Source organism: Triturus cristatus, chromosome 8 (genome assembly GCF_964204655.1).
Source record: "Triturus cristatus chromosome 8, aTriCri1.1, whole genome shotgun sequence".
NCBI lineage: Eukaryota > Metazoa > Chordata > Amphibia > Caudata > Salamandridae > Triturus > Triturus cristatus.
The window spans coordinates 529303336-529324596 of NC_140591.1; positions in this window are offsets into that span (position 1 = coordinate 529303336).

The window sequence follows — 21261 nt, forward strand, 5'->3', positions numbered from 1 at the left end:
AGTTGACACGGGACCGGAGTTGCGGGCCGAGGGCGGACCAGACCAGGTGGTGGACGATCACGGAGAAGATCTGAGGACCTTGATGCTGGAGATGAGGTCCAGCCTCCGAAACATAGACACGAAACTGGATACTCTGACCTCGCAGCTCGAGTCTGTAAAGATGCAGGTGACCGCACACGAGGCGCGCCTGGATACGCTGGAAGGTCGAGCCACGGACTTCCATGAATTTCAGGTCGAGACAAAGGAGCAACTCCTGCACATGGACAGGCTGTTGAGTGTCATTAGGGCCAAGAATGATGATTTAGAGGCTCGGTCGCGCCGCAGCAACCTCCGTGTCACTGGGATCCCAGAGACGACCGCCATTTCCAAAATGGAAACGTACATAACCGACCTGCTGCACGGGCTGTTTGACCCGCACCTCTCCGCGGTTTTTGTGGTGGAGAGGGCACATAGATCACTTGGCCAAAAGCCGCCAATTGGGGCACCTCCAAGGCCCATCATAGCCAAACTCCTTAACTATCAGGACAGAGACACTATCCTTAGGCTTGCGAGAGAGAAAGGCAAGATCACGCATCAAGGGAATGCAATATCCTTTTACCCGGACTTTACTCCAGCAGTGCAGGCGGCGCGCAGGGAGTTCGCACCAGCTAAGAGACTCCTCCTTCAGGCGCAGATCCCGTATTCGCTGCCGTACCCGGCGAGGCTCAAGGTGTCGTTTGAAGGCACCACACACTTCTTTGCGGACGCCAAGGAGGCAATGAAATTCGCAAAACATGTGGGCGGTAAGAAGCTCAAACGACTGACGAAAGGAGCGGAGAGTGCAGCTGGCGACCTGAGTGACAATGACTGATGGGTATTGTATAACTGGCAAGTACTTTCGCTGCTGGTGCAGCTGGGCGCCTGAACTGATGGGAACGTGTAACGTCAGCTCCCTCTTCTGTAAAGTTCTGTCGAGATACCATGCACTGTTATTTTGTATAACAAGACCTCGAGCGGGCCGGGTAGCCTGCAGACCTTCTGGCCGCCCTGTAATAGTCAGGGTAAGATGCTGGCTCCGGCACGTCCCCTTGGGAAGGCTCCCGACTATGTTGGAGGTTTTTGACTCTAGGGTGGGTAATACACGACCTATTTGGGGGGTTGGTGTGGGTGGAGGGCGGTTGTTAAAGTTAGTTTTTTGTTGTTTTGTTGTCCACTGCAAGCCTTTATTCTATGCTGTCGGTATGGTGTCTGAAGCGGTTGCACTGGTAACTGTCAACATGTCCTACTGTAATTTGCTGAATATGGGTGTGGAATGCCAGGGGTAGATAAAACTTTAAATTGCTTAACCTGGAATGTTCGGGGGCTCAACGACCATCGGAAGGCTCGGTTGGTGCATGCCTATCTGGTGCGTCATGGGGTAGATGTCTGCCTGTTGCAGGAAACGCACTTGAACACCGCCCCCGCCCGAGGACTGCGCCACACTAGATGGGGGAACGTGTATTCAGCCATATATTCCAATTATGCCCGGGGGGTGGCGATACTGCTACGGCATGGGTTGGATTGGCGGGAGGGTTCGGTTCAGTGTGATCCGGAAGGTAGGTTTGTGCTGGTTCAGGGCATTATGTGCGGCGTGTCAATGGTGTTTGTGGCGGTGTATGGACCGAATGCTGACTCCCCTGGCTTCTACCATAAGCTGTGGGGGCAGGTGCAGGCAACTGGTTGTGGTACGATCATCTGGGGAGGCGATTTCAATGCCGTACTAGACGACAAAGTAGATAGAAAGGGGGTTGCTCGCACTTTGAATCCACTGGCAAGTTCCGCGCTAAGGGACATCTTGGAAAATGGGGCGTTGGTTGATGTCTGGCGGGGGAGACATGCGGACCTGCGGGAGGGTACCTGCATATCGGCCCATGGGGGCGCGTGGTCCCGTCTAGACTTCTGGTTGGTGTCGCGGAACGTCGCACTGTGGACGACACAGGTGGAGCACATGCCCCGCTCGCTGTCTGACCATGCCCCCTGCATGTTGAAATTGCTAGTCCCTGGTGATCCTTTTCTGGCGTTTTCATGGCGGCTCCCGCCTCACGCATTACTTGATGAGGCATTCAAGGAGGAGATACGGACGGATATCACCGAATACTTTGAGCGAAATGTAGGATCAGTGGCTGAGGTGTCGACTCTGTGGGAGGCCTTTAAGGCCGTTATCAGGGGCCAATGTATTGCCCGGCAGGCGGGAGTGCTGAAGGCGATACGGGGCAACCTGGCAAAGCTGGAAGCTGATATCAAACGGCTTGAGCGCACCTTCTTCGACGGGGTGGGGAGGAAGTGGCGGGGCAGCTTAAAACTAAACTACTGGAATATGATGAGGAGGCGATGAGGGAGGTCAAGTTCTTAGGAAAATATGCGGAGGCTAGGCGCTATGGCGAGGGAGGGCGACCCGGGAAGGCCTTAGCAAATATGATCCGGCCGCCACGATCTGCGACTTATGTTCATGAACTGCGCACGTCGGCTGGCGAGCGACTCCATGATAAAGAGGACATTGTGGGAGCGTTCTCAGAGTTTTACTCTCGATTATGTACCAACACCCAGGATGCATGTCCGGAAGGGCTCGCTTCCTTCCTTGACTCCATTGCGCTGGTGTGGTTCAACAATAAGCACAGGGAATACATGGATCTCCCGATAGATGCCGGAGACGTGGCGCAGGTTATAAAGAGCATGCCACCTGACAGGGCGCCGGGACCGGATGGCCTGACAACGGCTTTTTACAAGGCATACGCGGAGGAGCTGGCGCCTCGGTTGTTGGCAGTGTATGAGGAGGCTTTGGAAAAGGGGGTACTGCCGGCTACCATGCGGGAGGCGCTGATTATCACATTGCTGAAGCCGGATAAACCGGCGGACGATCTCAACTCCTATCGGCCCTTATCTTTGATCAACGTTGACATGAAAATCCTGGCCAAGCTGCTCGCGAACCGGGTGCAGCCAATGTTGCCGTTGATCGCGTTTCCGGACCAATCCGGTTTTATACCGGGTAGAGCGACCTCTCACAACCTGCGAACGGTCTTTGCCGCACTGCATTACCTGCACCCCGAGGTCAGGGCTGCGGTGGTATTTTTAGATGCCACTAAGGCCTTTGATACTCTTGAATGGCCTTATTTATTCCTTATATTGGAACGAATGGGGTTCAGCGCGCTACTGATTAAGAAAATCCGTCTGCTCTACACTGCACCAAGGGCCAGGGTGCGAGTCAATGGAATGGTGTCGGCGCCGTTCCCTATCCTGCGCGGTACTCGGCAGGGTTGTCCTCTATCTCCGCTGCTGTTTGCCATAGCTATGGAGCCGCTGGCGGCCAGGATTAGACAACACCACACAGCAAGAGGTATAGGCTTCAGCTCTGGGAATCTTCTCATATCGCTCTATGCAGACGATGTGACCCTGTATCTTACCAATCCTGCTGATAACTTGGATCCCGTTTTGAGGGAATTTGTTCGCTTTGAGGGCCTCGCGGGCATTTCCATCAATTGGTCTAAATCGGTCATCTTTCCCCTCACGGACGGTACTAGGGAGGAGTCCTCTGAATACCCTCTGCGTTGGGAGGCGGAGGAGGTTAAATATTTGGGGATCTGGATTAGCCGGGATCTTCAGGAAATATGGAACCTTAACTTTGGCAGGGCAATGATGTGGCTGGGCGAGAAAGTGAAATTATGGGCTTCCCTGCCCCTGTCGCTCACTGGGCGGATTGCATTGACAAAAATTGTAGTATTACCCAAATTTCTTTACTTATTCGTCAATATACCTATCCCGATCACATCGCACTTCTTTGCCGCTTTGCAGTCCCATCTGGTGGCGTTGGTATGGGCGGGCGGACAGGCTAGGGTGGCATGGGATACGCTAGTGCTGCCACTGCGACAGGGGGACCTGGGCGCTCCTGACATGAAGTTGTATGCCCTCTGTGCGCAGGCTCAGTTCGTTCATTTTTGGGCCCACCCTACCCCCTATCAACCCCACGTGGTGGTGGAAAGGGACGCGGTTGCGCCCCTCCCGCTGAATGTAGCGATTTGCGCCAACGTGTGGCGCCCGAGAGCAGACGTGGACACAGCTGGGACGCTGCAATGGGTGTGGGAGGAACTGCGCAAGAGGGTGGGGGTCCCATTGTTATATGCACCTTCGCTTCCTTCGATGCATAACCCGATGCTGCCCTGTGTTGCGGATGGAATAGCCGGCCATCTAGTTGACAAGCTACATCTCCGAACCTTTGCGGACCTATTTCCTGAGGGCAGGTTCATGCCTCCTCCGGTGCCGGAGGAGGGGGGTGCGGTGCCATTTTCCGAATTGTTTCTGTATCACAAACTGAGAGCGGCATGCCGGGCACTATCTGAAGAGTTCCCTGACGCGCCGCCAGTATTTACGGCCTTGGAGGCTGTGGTGGGGTCCCCGTCTCCCCGGAAGTTGGTAACGCGTATCTATCGCCATATGCAGAACACGGAACTGGTGGGGGTGCCCAAGTCTATGCTGTGTTGGAATGAGGAGCTCCAACCTGAGATAACTGAGGACCAGTGGGAGTTCTGCTGTGGGCAGCTCACTGAGCTTTCGCCAAACTACAGGCTACGTCTCATACATTTTAAATACCTGCATCGCGTGTACAGAACCCCCATCAGCCTAAAAAGAATGGGGCTGAGAGAGACGGATGAATGCTGGCGGTGTGGGTCTGCCTTGGCCTCGTTTTTGCACATAGCATGGTCTTGCCCGAAGCTGGAGGGCTATTGGACTCAGATTTTTTTGTTAATCAACCAGATTGTGGGCCGCTCGGACGCCCCTTTCCCCCTGCTCAGGCTCTTAGGTTATGTCCGAGGCACTCCGCCACAGTCGCGCAAGTTGCACGCATTGCTCCTGCTGTTTGCTAAGTGGCGGGTGGCGATCCATTGGGGGAGGAGAGGGGTGCCCACGGTGAGGGGCTGGCTGGCTGACGTTACGTATGGGCACACACAGCTAACCACGTTTGGGGAGTTGCTGCCAGCTGCGTCTAGGCCCCGTGACATCTGGGAACCGTTTGTGTGCTGGGGTCGGGAACATCAGGCTGGGACAGTGGAAGGAGATGTTGGGTGTGAATGATTGTGGCGGGCTGGTTGGAGGAGAGGGCACCCTGAGGTCCTGGCATTTCCCAGCATGCGGGCGGAGCGTGTCGGGCTGGACTGTCCTTGTGTGCGACCCATGTCCTTCTTCTTGACTATGATAACCTGTGTAAGGCGGCAAGGTGGTGTGACCCCCCGGGCTCCTATAGCTACTTCCATGGCTTGTGATCTCTATAGCTGCTGACATGTTGACTACTGAAATGTGTTCCTTATTGTATCACACCTGACAGCTTACTTTTTTGGCAACACCCTGCTGATGTGGACTGACAAGTTTGTTGGTTGTATTGGTTGTTTTTCAAAATGCTCAATAAAAAAAAAAAACGTGTATGCCCCATTGAGAAAGCAAGGCCATGCTATGTCACATGCTACACGAAGCACCAACCCAAGAATGGATGTCCGGTATGCTGGGAGGGTAGGTACCACAAAACGCATGTTTGAATTCTAAATCAGACACAATTGCCCTCATCCCATATGGCCCAGCTACATACCCATGCACCATGCGCAATGCACAGGGATTGGGAAAGTACTGACAAGATAGCTCACACTTGGCCCTGGTGTAGGCAGCACAAGGCCCTCCTGTGACCAGTGCAAACACAAACACCAAGACAACAAGGTCAGATAGCTAGGACAGGAACTCACACTCACTGTCATGGCAGCATGCTCCATGGGGGGACAGCTACATCACCTGGGAGCCCCAGTGCCAAATCACATGACACCCATCAGCAGGTCCTGTCACACACTCCCCTTACACAAGCAGACACCACCAGGACAGGCAATGGATTTACCCACTGTCACAATGGACATGTAACACAACAAGACCAATACATAGCCGAAGAAACACCCAAGCCACAAATCGACATGTCAAAGACTCAGGAGAACATATCAATCTGTACCCCGCAACATACCCATACATAAGTAACAATTGAGGAGAATGCTAGGCACATACAACTACCTGAAGGAACAGTGCCAACTTGAAGGTGTATGAAACATGCATGTTGCATGAAACAGCATTAACATTGTCTGTCTCTCACACACAGGGCAACATGATGAATATCCCCCCAACAATGAGGGTGAAGAATCACAGTCACAGACTCAGGAGGAACCTGATCCCACCGGCAGCGATGCCTCTCAAAACTCCGCGGATGACCCTGACCAACCTGGACCCTCTGGTGTCCAAGCCCCTACAGAACCTGGTTCAGGATCATCTGTGCCAACCACCCCCCCCATTCCTGCCACATCCCATTAGGCACCGAGGAGCCCTGCCCGCAGTGAACAACTGAGCCAGTCTGACCAGGAGGGACAAGGTGCAGCGGGCACCCAGGAGGAGGCAGACAACACCGCCACTGCCATCCCTCAGGGGTCCCGTAGACCTGATGTGCCCACAACGGCAGGCCAGGCTCGTGTGGGCAGGGGTGATGGAAGTGGAGGCAGGCGGAGGCGAGAACCTGACCAGCCAGCTGAAGGGACCGGTATGTCACACATACACAACATCATGGAGGCATACCGGTGTGACACCAGGGAGATCAGCCAGGTAGTGGTGACCCTCACAGAGATCAAAAACCAGCAGGCCGAGCAACACGCCAGTCAACAACAACACCAAGGATGGATGGAGGCAAGACTGGCTGAGCTCCTGGCGGTGCAAAGGGACATACGCCATTCACTCCGTCGGATCGCTGACAACATGGGCAACCCTCCTGTGCCACCAGGCGCAGACCAGCACCAGCCACAGGGACGGAGGAGGAGGAGGATTCGTCCGACGGAGCGTCCCAAGCATCGTCAAGGCCTGCATCTGAGGGTCCCGCGAGGAAGGTTGGTCGTCCACGGAAAAGACCATGAGAGGCAGTGGCCCATCCACATCTCCCAGGTCACCTGGCCTGGCACCTGGCATTCATGTGCAACAGCATTACCTCATTGACTGACATCATCTGCCACATGGACTTGCTGGTCACAGTCTGACCAATGATGCCAAACACTGTGGGCTGGACTCTGATGACTTCAAATGCCAAGGATCCCATCTCCCCCTGTGAACTTTGGATTCTATGGTCCCTGCATTTCCCCTTTTTCTGTGCACAAATCACGCCCCAGAGCTAGAAATTAAAAAATTAATAATTGAAATTTCATGTTGCAGTCATTTAGCATGAGTCCACAACATACGTGTGGGGATATGTCAAAGTATGCCTGAGTGTGGAACTAACTCCAGCCATCCATACACTTGGATCTGAGTCCGGTCGAGGACACACATGAGTCACAATGTATCACAAAATACAGACATGGAGCCCAATACTCACCCGTGATAGCCTCAAGCTGCTGAGGGGGTCTTGCAATATTGTTCAGGCAGACCAATTTGGAAGAGTTCCATGAAGGTGTAGAGGTCATGGGTCATGTTGATGTGCCCGGGGAGGGAGTACCAGGTCTGTCTTGCGAGGTGGGAGAACTATCTCCTACATGCAGATTGTATGTGGATGTGATGAATGGTGACCAGGGCAAGGTGGGCTGCATGGAGCTGAGCCAACGGGGTGTTGGATGACACACGTCCAAGGTTGGTTTGGGTGTGGGGTTGTGGACTGCCTCCTGAGTGTGGTTGAGGAGTCTGAAGGTGATCCTGCAGCACACAGTGAGCCATTGTACCTATCTCAGGTGGACGGTGATGTGGCTGGGGCGGGGGATGTTGCACCCTAGATGTGGATAAGTTCTCCTGCATATTTGCTGTTGTCCTCCGTAGAGGCCGGTGCTGTAGTTGAGCCGGCTGGTGTCCTGGACCAGGGGGACGGTCTGTCTTGCCTTGGAGTGGATCTATCTGTGGGTCATTAGCAGCATGTGGAGGGTGTTGCAGCATGAGGTACAGATGGTGGTGAGTTGCATGGTAATTGTGAGCGATGGGTCCATGATGAACACCAGCTTACGTGCGTGGCCACTGGGTGCTGGTGCAGTGCACAGACCAGTGGGACACAAGGAGTTGACCCAGCCGTAAGGGGACAATCCTCAGATGATGACCTCTATCCTGTCCAAGTCGAGCCTCAGGTGGCTGATGTTCAGCCATTCATCAATGGATCTCATGCCTTCTTGAAGTTTGGATCTGGCAATGGCTGGCTCTTTGGTCAGTTTGAGGAGCAGCTGGGTGTCAATGGCATACGAGATGAAGATGAGGTTGTGTGCGCGTGTGATGGTGGAGAGGGGGGTCATGGAGACATTGAAGATCGTCACGCTGAGAGAAGAGCCTTGTGGCATGGGCCAGATGTCCCCAGTGTACTACATGTTGCAGGGTGGAGGCAGACTCCCTGGGCCTTGCTGGTGAGCTACTTTCTGATTTAATCCTAGGCCCTCCTCTGGATACCAGTGTTGGAGATGTGTGAGCTGACAGTGTGGTAGCACATGGTGTAGAATGACGTTGAGAGGTCAAGGATGGTGGCCTCACCATTGTTGAGCAGGGCAAAGTTGTCGTTGGTGGTGGCAATGATGACGGTTGCAGTGGTGTGATTACTGTGGAAGATGGTCTGGTGCCGGTTGGCTGGAGCTGGTTGCATGGAGGAAATTGGTCAGTTGCTTGTTGAGTGTCTTCCTGATGTTGCTGGGTAGGGAAGCAGAGTGATGTACCAGGAGATCCTGCGGTACTGCTGTCCGTTGTTTAGGAAGGGCCTGGGGCTCTGCATGCCTCCTGCACCCATGGAATGTGGCAAACTCAAAGGAGACATTCATGACGCGCTGGACGTGGGCTTCAAGGATGGGGAGCGATGTGGTTGAGATGTTGTGTGGGAAGGGGTCTGATGGAGAGCCAGAGTGGATGGTGCACATGAGCCCGGTTGTGTACTTGCTGCTGACGGGAGTCCAGAACCTGAGGGGAATTTGTCCTGCAGATAATAGTGCTGTCTGCCTCTGTGTGCCAAGGCTGTTGTGTATGGCCATGAGCTTGCAGTGGTACAAAGTTGCAAGGGATGGCATCTGCCTTGCAAGGGTGGGGTGTCTTGGATGGAGATCTGCTGTCAGTTCACTCACAATGCTGATAAGCTACTTGATGTCGTGTGTTTGGGTGTCTCTGCACTATCTGAAGTATCTCCACTTGTCCTTGCTGATGATATGGTGATGGCTGTGTGTGGTGTTTTCCAGGGCTGTAAGGAAAATGATGTCTCTTTGTGTTGCAAGGTTTGCACAAGAGTCCGGCTCGGTCTGTAGGAGTCCAGTAGGTCTGCCTTGTCCCAGGGACGTGGATTCAAATGTTGATGGACCAATGATGGATGGTGATGTGGTTCCCCTCCAGCAAGAAGTTACTGGCCCCCAGCCACATGTAGCCCGTGGAGGTGAGGGCGTGCGTGCAGATGTACGTGTTGATGGCTTAGCGTAATTGTGGATGTAGGCCTGCAGATCTGTAGATGAGTGTTACTCCGAGGGTTGCCAGGGAGTTGCTGCGAACCCGGATTTGTGACTCTGAGGGTGTACTTGTGAACAAGTAGCAATTCAGCCCCCGGGATTGGTGTTGCCGCCCCTACGGGTGATCTTGTATCCGTCTGAGATGGCAATGAAGACGTCATGTGACGAGGATGCTTTTGTCCAGGTTACTGTCATGAAGGTGATGTGTGGGGCTGTAGTGTTGAGGAGGTAACAGAGTCCAATGGCGTGCTGGTAGATGGAGTGGGTGTGGAGTAGGAGGCACATTACCTGGTTGTTCTGACAGGGTCTGGTAGGCTGGGCAGCGCTGTGTAGGCAGTTGGAGTAGCACACTCAGCATGCAAAGCTGTTGTGTGTGTGCTTAGGGGTTGCCTGATAGCAGGTGGATGATTGTCACAAGGACATTGCTTGGAGAGTGGCTGCAGCATGAGCCTGTTGTGTGACGTGGGTCATGCAAAGACTAGAGGGTTGTGCACTGTGCATGTTGCAGGCACAGACGGTCCTGCCTTTGGCACGGCGCTGGGGCTACAGTGGCACAGAAAAGCTGATGGCTGCATTTCGAATGGGTGGAGGGGGAAGGGCGGAGCATTTTTGAGGCATGGGGGTTGCAGAATCAGGGCACTCGGAGTGGCGGGGCCGCAGGGGAGGCAGCAGCAGGTGGAAGGGGTTAGAAATTATGCAAAAATTAGCACATAAAGAAAAGGAGGTCTGCAAGGCACAGTGCAACAGGTGTATGTAAAGGAAGGAGTGTCAGGTCACTCATGGGTTACTCCGAGAAAATGTATGATCAATCACCATAAATTACAGCCACTGTATCAGGCAACAAAATGCGGAGATGCGCAAAGGAGAACCACCATCAGCAGGCATTCACGTCCCGTTGTGGGGAGCAACCTGCACAAATACATACACAACCAGGTACTTCATGCACAATAGAGATCATTAGTCATAAAGCACTGCATGCATGTTGCCAAAGTACACATACACTCATATGCTCAATCTTTGACAATTATGCCATAGATGACGCATGTAAACTGGCAAGAGATCTGCAGTGACAGAGATGAGGCACTTTGGATTGTGCTGAACACCTTTATTCCACATACACACACAAAGGGATATGCATCCATATTAACAGACTCACAGGTCAGTTGAAGGAACATGTGGGACATACGCTGGACCCCCCCTTCACAACACGGATGATGTAAATCCCAATGAACTGGCACACAAGGTAAGGGGATGAGCCAAACACATCCTGCTGCACACGGAGAGGCTGCAATTCCCCACAGAGCCTGTTGTTGTGATGTCCCCCACTATGTCCACCCGTAGCATCTGCAATGTTTCAGAGGCAAGGTTCACACACATTGATGCCTTCATCAGACGCCATACTCCACTACAAATGACTGTCAAGAAGGGTGACTATCATGTCATGGGAGTGATGCTACATGTTCTATGCTCCATGGAGAGAAGACATGTAGGCATGGTACCACAACATGGACAGAAGCAGTCACCATACATTCCCAACCCGTACCACCACCAAAAAGCCTTGCTGCAATCCTTACCCAAACTGACATTTCCACATGTCCGTGCATGGAACGCTGATTCAGCACACGTTGCAATCCTCATGAGGAATAGCAGGAAGACAACGATGACATGAGCAGACAACAGGCGCTAAATACCTGGGAATGACAGACACACGAGAAGTCACCTACAACAATCTCACCGCACACCTGGACATTTCCAAAACATGAACAATGTTGGACACATGTAAATTGCAAATCAAGTCTCTCCGCAAAACTGTGTTGCATGACATCATCACTCGAGTGACACATCAGAACACACATCCAAGTTACTTTGCATTCAGTCAGCTGGACACACACATTGCCACACATGCCACTCAATGCTACAAGCTTCCACACTCATACCCAGTGACTCACCATTATGAGAAGAAGTTGCGTATGAGCTGACTCCGGATATCATCCCCCTCCTCCTCCTCATCACTAGCCTCATGAGCAAGCCCTTGATCCTCCATGGGGGGATGCTCCTGCTCATCCGGATCCTGAATGAGTGGCACTGCCTTCTCAACTGCCATGTTGTGCAGCATGCAGCACACGATGAAGATTTGGCAGACCTTCTCCGGGGCATAAGGGAGGGACCCGCCTGTCTTGTCCAGGCACCGGAATCGGCTCTTCAGGAGTCCAAACGTCCTCTCAATCACTCGCCTGGTCTGCCCGTGTGCATTGTTGTACCGGTGATCTGCAGTTGTTCTGGGGTTGCGGAGAGATGTCATCAGCCATGGCATGTTGGGATAGCCAGAGTCCCCTACATGGAAACATCATGTAAATAAGTGGGTCAGGAGATGCCGTAAGAGACAAAGATACCGCAACACATAGGACAAAAAAAGTATACCCACCAACAAGACATGCTCGTTCGTTGTGCAGCCGCAGCATCATTTGTGGCACCCTGCTACGCCTCATGATGTAGGCATTGTGTGCTGATCCTGGAAAACGTGCACAGACATGGGAAATCAGCATGTTAGCAAGACACACCACAAGGGCATTTAACGAGTGGTAATGTTTGCGGTTACGATAGGCTTGTTCCTGTGCCTGTGGTGGAACAAAAGCCACATGTGTACCATCAATGGACCCAATTACATGGGGCATCCCACCCAGGGCATAGAAATCACCCTTGACATCTGTCAACTCCTCTGGAGTGGGAAATTTGATGAATTCATCAAGGTGCTCCAATATGGCTGCTAAAACATCACGCAGGACACGCCTGAACATAGTCTGTGACATACCACCCACATCAGCTATGGTCAATTGAAACGTACCTGTGGCAAAAAAATGTAAGGCTGCCATCACCTTCATCTTGGGGGTCAATGCACTAGGATACCTGTGTTGCGGTTGGAGGTGTGGTGCCAGCTTGTCTGTCAAGTCCTCAATCAACTGTTGAGTGAACCTGTAACAGCGGATGCAGGCACGTTCCCTCATGGCAGCCAAGTCTGGCATTAGTCTTGGGACAGGTGGTGTCCTGCAAGACATAGTTTGGAAGAATGAAGATTGAGAGTCGGCCAACATCAATGTCAATGAACAGAGCACATGCTACACTGCTAATACACATCAGGTAACTATGGAGTCGGGTGTGTGCAATACATACAGGACACATATGCCAGCTTGCTTGCACTCCTACAAAAAGCCTGTTACACCTGTTGATTGTCAAGTTTACATGACATGCCCTGAAATGATTTTGTGAACAGCCAGAGATATTACCGGAGTGACACACAACCACATTGCTGCATTGGAAGGATGTCATCTCATCCAGACAGCTGACTGCAAGGCACACGCACAGGTCACATGGAATGTCAAATGTACATATCAAACACAGTGTGATGAAGGGGCACACGTGACAACACGAAGACACAGCCATTGAGACAACGCACACATGTATGACTGGAAAAATATGATGTCCGATGCACACAGACCCTACAGCCGTGGGAATCCACATGTGGCATGGTGTGCGTAGATGTGTTCCATGCCCATCTCCACACAGACCCCTGTTGGATGCACCAACAGCAGATGCAGTTGATGGGACACTGACATCAAGCTCATGGGAACACATGACACACACCTGACATAGTCCCAAAGGGGCACGCTGATCGTGACAGGTCAGTTGATAGAGTGTCCCTGTCCCTGGCATCAGGAGACAGGTGCGGGTGTTGATGACTGTGCCACCCACTGCTGCTGTGCATGACACAGTTGCACTACAGACACACATGTGGCAAGTGTCAAGGTGATGTGTGCCACATAGTGCACCATCACACATGATATGTGTCCAGAGGTCATAACACATCAATTGTGCAACTAGATGAGATGACCTGTGCAATATCACTGGCTAACACACCTAAGGCCTGCACATGAAAGTATGCAATGACAAGTACTTGATAGACATCCATATGCAACTCGTAGCCCTCCATTCCTGGCATGTGTACGCCTGTATTACCATTGTAAGCGTGTGAAATGTGTACCCGTACATGTACTACTAGTGCGTACACGTACGTGTACTACCTTACTAGTTGTATGTGTAATACTAGTACGTACGTGTACTACCCTGCGTACACGTACGTGTACTACCTTAGTACACGTACGTGTACGCACTAGTTGTACATGTATGTGTACTAAGGTAGTACACGTACGTGTACTACTAGTGGTACGTGTACTATTAGTGCGTACACGTACGTGTACTACCTTAGTACACGTACGTGTACAACTAGTGCGTACACGTACGTGTACAACTAATGCGTACACGTACGTGTACTAAGGTAGTACACGTACGTGTACTACTAGTAGTACGTGTACTACTGGTGCGTACACGTACGTGTACTAAGGTAGTACTAGTGGTACGTGTACTACTAGTGCGTACACATACGTGTACTAAGGTAGAACACGTACGTGTACCCACTAGTTGTACACGTACGTGTACTAAGGTAGTTCACATATGTCTTCGCACTAGTGGTACGTGTACAACTAGTGCGTACATGTACGTGTACTACCTTAGTACACGTACGTGTAATACTAGTGCATACACGTATGTGTCAAACACACTGTACAACTGGTGCCGTAGGGGTATGTGTGAAACGCACTGTACCTGTGTGTGGATTTCATAATTACATAGGGGACACATAAGGGACAAGTATTAGGCCCAAAATGCATGCTGGTTGTCATTGAGACAGAGTTTTCAGTTCAAATGTGTCCATCAGGTGCCCTGGAAAAGTCAGTTGGCCTCAAAATACAATGTTGCAAAGTGGTTGTTGACTTGACATGATGCTCAAAATTTGAAGGATGCAAATGCTGTCACTGGTGTATGTTTAAAGGGATTGGAGTAAACGTACAATGCGAATGATTCAGACCAATCACTATGTACTCCTCAAAATGAATGCCCCTCAACAAGACAGATATAAGGCAGCCAGAACCCATGAGAGGGCACTTACCTGCACAACTATCCAGTCGACAACATTGCTGCTGTCTCTGCATCCTCTGGCCATGTCACAGACTGTGGAGAGGGCCCAGCCATTCACCCAGGAGGAGAATGGGGCCTTTGTGGATGCCCTCCTCCCACAGCACCCCAGCCTGTATGGGAGACCAGGGGTGCAGGTGAGTGCTGAATCCACTAGCTTTGCCTATGCACCTGTTGTGTGACTGTCAATATTGTGTTCAGGTGGGACACACATGCAATGTTGTTTAGAGTGTGTCCCGGGGGGGGTAATGCTTATGTCTCTCATGCAGAGCATTCTCTAGTTCCTGTGTGCACTCCTCACTTGCATAGTGCTTACAGTGACTTTCACTGCATAGTGCATGACACATTCAGCCTGGAAAACCCTTTGTGGACTTTTTTCCTGTGGTCCTGAGGTGATTCAGTGGTCCCCCCGGTGTGACAGGTGACTGTACCCACAGATGTGTATGAGTTGAGTGGACCTGTGGTGAGAGTGTCCAAATGATGTCTACGACCTCATGGACATTGATGTGTGTGAATGTTCCTTGTCATGTGGGTGAGTGTCTATGTGAAGTGTTGCACCACAGCTGCATGGTGGAGGCAACACATCTGCCCATTTGATGTGACAAGTGAGCCGTGCTTTGTGTCTGACTTGCAGAGCTAGCACGACACCTGTGACTCCCCACTGGCAAATGGCACATGTGCAGAGTGAGGGTTGTATCCGCTGTTGTCAATGACAGGCGAGTGATCTGTGCCTGGGTGTGTCTGTCTAGTCTGCTGAGGGTGCGTCAGTGGAGTGGGATATGTGACTGCTGGGCACATGCTGGCCATCAGCCTGCTGTTGCATGTGCTGCACAGTGTGTGGCATGATCAGTGAGTGTGTTGCACCCCTCATGCCACCTGTTGACTTTCAATGCCATGTACTGCATTGGCGCTTGCACACAGGCCAATTTCTTGTTGTGAATGAGGCTATTCATGTCAGCATCCTATGCCCTGTTCAACATTTCAAAGATGTTCTAATGTGTGTCTCTGGGACATGGAGCAGGTGTATTGATGTTGTGTCACTTTGTCATCCTGACAGGTAACTGTCTACGAGAAGGGAGTGATCTGGAACAACGTCGTCAGGGCCGTGAGATCTGTGGGGGAGCGTAGTCGGCAGCTGTCACAGGTCCGCAAGAGGTGGCAAGACATCCGGTGCTGGACCCGGCGGATCGCCCGGGTCCAGCTGGAGTTCGAGCCTCCTCGCCCCCACGGCGGCCGCCGACGCCTGACCCCCCACATGAAACGTGTCCTGGCGGTGGTCTTCCCTGACCTCGATAGGCAGTTACAGGGGAGACTGCAGCAAGGAGGGGGTAGGTACATGGCTTTTTGTCGTGTTGTGTGTCGCCAGCTTTGGGAAGTGCTATTATGCATGAATACACTCCCAGAGTTCATATGTGCAGTGGATTTTCTGTTCCCCAATGTCACCTGGTGCTCTTTTTCATCCCTTCCCCTCCTTGACATGTGTCCCCTGGTCTGTGTGTAATAACATTTGCACATGTCCATCTAGGGTGCCAGTAAATCTCAGTGCACATAGCTTTCTGCACCATGTGGGAGGGTGGTTTGTGACTTGTGTTGGTACCTTTCCTGTGTGTGTAATAATCAAGGGGGGGGGAAGGAGAAGCTGTGATCCATTCGGCTTCCAATTGTTAATGCAAAACATCAATAAAGAATGGACCACTTGTCCTGTGTAGCCAGGGACTTTTTGGTCTTGGTTCCGTTGTAAAAAACCCTCATAACCGTACACAGGTGGGAATGGCGGTATATACTGAGGCACCGCTAGAGTGTACTAGTACAGCATCATCATGGGGTCTTTTGTTTGTATGTATGCTGACCTCCACCAGGAGGAAGACCAACTGGTTTTACAGTAGCGTCCAGGCATAAAAAATAGAAGTAAAAAGAGGGTGTGATAGTGCTCAGGTATAGTGAGGTTAAAATTCTCTAAATCGTTTTTCTGAAAAATCTTTATTTAAAGAATAGAGAAGTTAAAAATTGGAGTGCGGATAAAGACCGAGTTACTGGTCTACCGTACTTTTAAGGGTCAAGGGTCAACATGTTTCAGCCTCCTGTTGTAGTCTAAAGGCTTTCGTCAGGACCGAATTTAATAAAGGAGACGCGTTGTGGCTCCTGATATAGTGGATGTTATCCACTAATTGTTTAAGAAGTCAGATCCGTAGTATCTATACCTAATGGAGAAAGGAAAAAACAAGTGCGTTTGGATAATCCTATTTTTATAAACTTCCTGTATGAATCATACTTTATGTCTTAGGTGACTCACTTATGAGGCTACTGTTATGATCAACGTGTAGTGAGGTTGATAACTACATGAACTATTGGGTCACTCATGTATTCCGATTCTGGGTAAATGGCGCAAAATGAAGGGATCTGGCTACATGAAGGTAGAGGAACTGGATGTGAATTAAAAGATACCCATTAGAAAGGTTTGTCTTGTTCACTATAGCGCCTTGATTCAAAACATGTCGATTGTGTAAAGTATTGTGAGTCCCAAGGTAGCAACATGTTTTGGTTTTGTGTTCCAAAGTACTTACAGGTCTCTGAGTGTGGTGACACTTTGAATATTGAGGTGTGTTAGTTTACCTTGGGTGCACCACTCCTTTTACTTTCAGGGTAAACAAGAGGTGGCATGACTTCATTTTATTGCTGTGCTCACCGGTTCACAGCCACTAGCTTCTCAGTGTATTTCTCATCCAAGTTGTGGCCTGGTGTGTTATTTTTTTCCTGGTGTCCAAGTGGCATAGTGGGTCTACCAACTGGGCAGTACAGGGCTTACATATGTGCGGAGTGATCTAGCTGTTACTTATGATGCATTGCCGGATATGCACTGTGACCAATTGTTTTGTGCTCATGTGTCAGATGTATACAGGTGACTGATGCATTTCGGTTTCTTCTCCTTGCCCACAGCATCATCAACCGAAAGCGAGGGAGATAACAGAATGGACCTGGAGGAGGGACCCAGCAATAGTGCCACCAGTGCTGTGGTGTCAGCAGGAGCCAGTGGCACAGAGGGCGAGGGGAGTCAGTAGGAGGACCTGTCTGGAGGCGAGAGCATCTACGACGCAGACGGGTCCGAGGCTGACATCCCTGAGGAGGCGGAGGCTGCAACACCAACTGACAGCATCCCAACATCTGTCCCCACCTCCTCCATTCCCATCTCCGCCCTCCCAGTTGCTCCCATCCCTCCTGTCCATGTTGCGTCACACCATGTCTCCTTCGTGCCAGGCACCGCACCCCCTGCCCCTTTCACCCCTGCTGCCCTCAGTGAAGAGTCTGTGGACATACTGCGGCAGTTGCAGGTTGGGCATTCATCGGTGCTGAATGTCCTCCATGACCACACTAGACTGCTGACACAGGTGGTGTCGTTCATGGAGGGCATGTCAGCAACGATGATTGACCTACGCAGGATTCTGCGGTCCGTGAACTCTTCACTGATGGCAACAGTTACTGTCCTGCAGCGGTCCGTCCCCCCCTACCCTGGACCCATCAACACTGCCCTCTCCCATGCCTGCCCAACGCACACCCAGACAATCACGGGCATGCACCCCAACAGACACATCCAGCACACCCCCAAGTAAGGCACAGCGCACACCTCCTGGCACGCACACTCAGGGGGATATAGGCACATGACAGACATGCAGCCACAGTCAGAGTCCGTAGTCCTCACAACCCAGTTCCTCCAAAACCACTCCCCTTAGCTCCCCAGCCAAACTGTCACCCAAAGAGGCCTACATGTGTGAGCTGTCCCTCACCCCCACTGTGACACCACCCCACAAGCGGGCGAGGAAGTCCCCGGGCAGGGGAGTTGAGTCCCCCACCATGTCCACACCCTCCCCCAAGAGCCCTGCTCCCCATCCCTCGGCCACCACACCCTCCGTTGGCCCTGGGGTATCTTCAGGTGCAGGGGTTACTCTGGATGCCCTGGCAGCAGTTTGCAGCGAGGTGCTCACATTCACCTTTGGCGCTGCCCCACCCCCTGTGATGGAGACGTCCAGCCCTGCACCCACCACACCTACCCAACCCCCTCCTGTCCCTGCGGTGCCTGTTACTCCCACTGATGATGCCCCCCCCGTCGAGAAACCTTGAGGTTACTTTGTGCTGAATAAAGCCTTTTCTTTTACTTTCAACACTGTGCATTTCAGGTACTTGATGCTGGTGATGAGGCTCATGAAGTTGGTGTTCTGGTAATGTGTTAGGGTTCTGAGATATGTTTTTGTATGATGGTCATGAGGTGGACCATGGTATCTGTGTGCCATCACAATGTCTGTGCAAATAATCATTGGTAGTGTGTGTTCATTTACTTTGGAGACATTGTCCCAAGGAGTGTTCATTCCTCTGTGGCACCTGACATCGTCCCTGCAAACAGTTGCACAATAGTTGTGCTGACCTGTGTCAACATTTCCTTTGTTGGTGACGAATCCCTTCAACAATAGCCATGCCTGCTCACCGATGTCTCCTGCTGAATCGTCTGTGCCATCCTTGCCAGTCACTGTACTTGTGTTTTGGGTATGTAGGAATGGCATCAGGGACCAATTGTCCCTTTTCAGCACTATGCATGTGTGTAATCACGGACTAACACACAAATGGTACTTGTTATGCTGGCTATTTGGGCACCTGACTCACAATTGTGGGCATTGTATCTAGTGGCATTGAACCCTATTCCTTCCATGAGAGACAACATCTTGGTGGCTGGACCAGCACCTAAACATTCCTATCACTCCTGGGATATGCGTGACAGTGTGTGTTCCCTTTGGCTATCTTAGTTTGATATGCAGTTACATGACTATACAGTCTGTTGGCATGACATCAGGGTGTGTATTGTGCTGCATCCGCCATGGGTGGGTATGCATGTGTTATATGTCCTCATACCCACATGTGGTGTGTCATGCATTGTGTGAAAGACATCCATCCTCCTGGGAGTGGGACACTGCTGGAAGTCCTCTGCACCCACCCCTCACATGTCTGGACACTGCTGGTAGTGATATGCACCCACCCCTCATATGCCTGGACACTGCTAGTAGTGATATGCACCCACCCCTCATATTTCTGGACACTGCTGGTAGTGATATGCACTATCCCCTCATATGCCTGGACTCTGCTGGTAGTGATATACACCCACCCCTCATATGCCTGGACACTGCTGGTAGTGATATGCACCCACCCCTCATTTGTCTGGACACTGCTGGTAGTGATATGCACCCACCCCTCATATGCCTGGACACTGCTGGTAGTTATATGCACCCACCCCTCATATGTCTGGACACTGCTGGTAGTGATATGCACCCATCCCTCATATGTCTGGGCACTGCTGGTAGTGATATGCACCCACCCCTCATTTGCCTGGACACTGCTGGGAGTCCTCTGCACCCACCCCTCATATGTCTGGACACTGCTGGGAGTCCTCTGCACCCACCCCTCATATGTCTGGACACTGCTGGGAGTCCTCTGCACCCACCCCTCATATGTCTGGACACTGCTGGTAGTGATATGCACCCACCCCTCATATGTCTGGACACTGCTGGTAGTGATATGCACCCACCCCTCATATGCCTGGAAACTGCTGGGAGTCCTCTACACCCACCCCTCATATGTCTGGACACTGCTGGGAGTCCTCTGCACCCACCCCTCATATGTCTGGACACTGCTGGTAGTGATATGCACCCACCCTTCATATGCCTGGACACTGCTAGTGAAGTACTGGGTATTTTAGACCCAGCGGTGCAGGGGCACACACCCTATGACTTCTGGGTTCACCCTGTTCCAGACCTACAGAAACACAGAGTCTTCTGGGTGAAGTCAAAGATCGTTTATTGGCTGCAGACCAATTACAGGTATCCTAGAAGTACAACAGCGTGTATGTTCTCAGGAGACTGCTGAAAATCATAGAAACGGACTTCATCTTAAATACGCTTTTCCCTGCCTCAAGCATACATTCCTATGTTTTATGATACGGTAATAAACAAGTGTACATTACAAAGAAAAGGCAGAGTCATGATGACCATCCCACATTCCAGTTCGGCCAGCCCACAATGATTTACACAGTAAGGTTCAGATCCCACATTTGATATCAATAGGCCCCAATAAAACACGGGCAGCTCCTGTTTTGGGAAAAAAGTCATAAAGCAGGAACAGTCAGGTGTGAAAGAGATTAGCCGGAGGCTCGTGTAGAATGAAAGGGTTTTATGATGGGTCAAACCCTGATGCTAATCACAGGTGGACGGAGGAAGGGGAGCTCGTGAGACCAGTTTGACCTGGGGCAGCAGAGCCAGCTGCCCAGGTCACAGAGAAGTCACGGGAAAGCACATGTACTGTGAGGCCCGTATTTGCTCCATTATAGCCTATGTGAGGGCAATGACAAGATGGCCACCGCTTCCAAAATGGAACCCGCGTAGTGAAGCAGAATAACGTGTACACAGTGCATTCATAGCTAGAACGATATATAAAGCACTCGTACATGCCGCATTAATCATTTGCGGTTTGCTAATACCAGATAAACAGGGGTAGGGCCCTGTCCCCTACGCGGTGCCAGAGATTAAAGTACGACAGACCCTCCTTTTGCCCTTACATAGGCAATCACTATACTCATCTTAATCCGAGTCCAGGTCGATGTTCACGAAGTCATGGAGATGTTGCTGTAGCATCATCCTATTACTTAGCTCGTCCCTCGATACAGGTTTCCTTACACATAAGGTAGCACAGAGGCCACATATCGCAGGAGCACACTGTATGCACA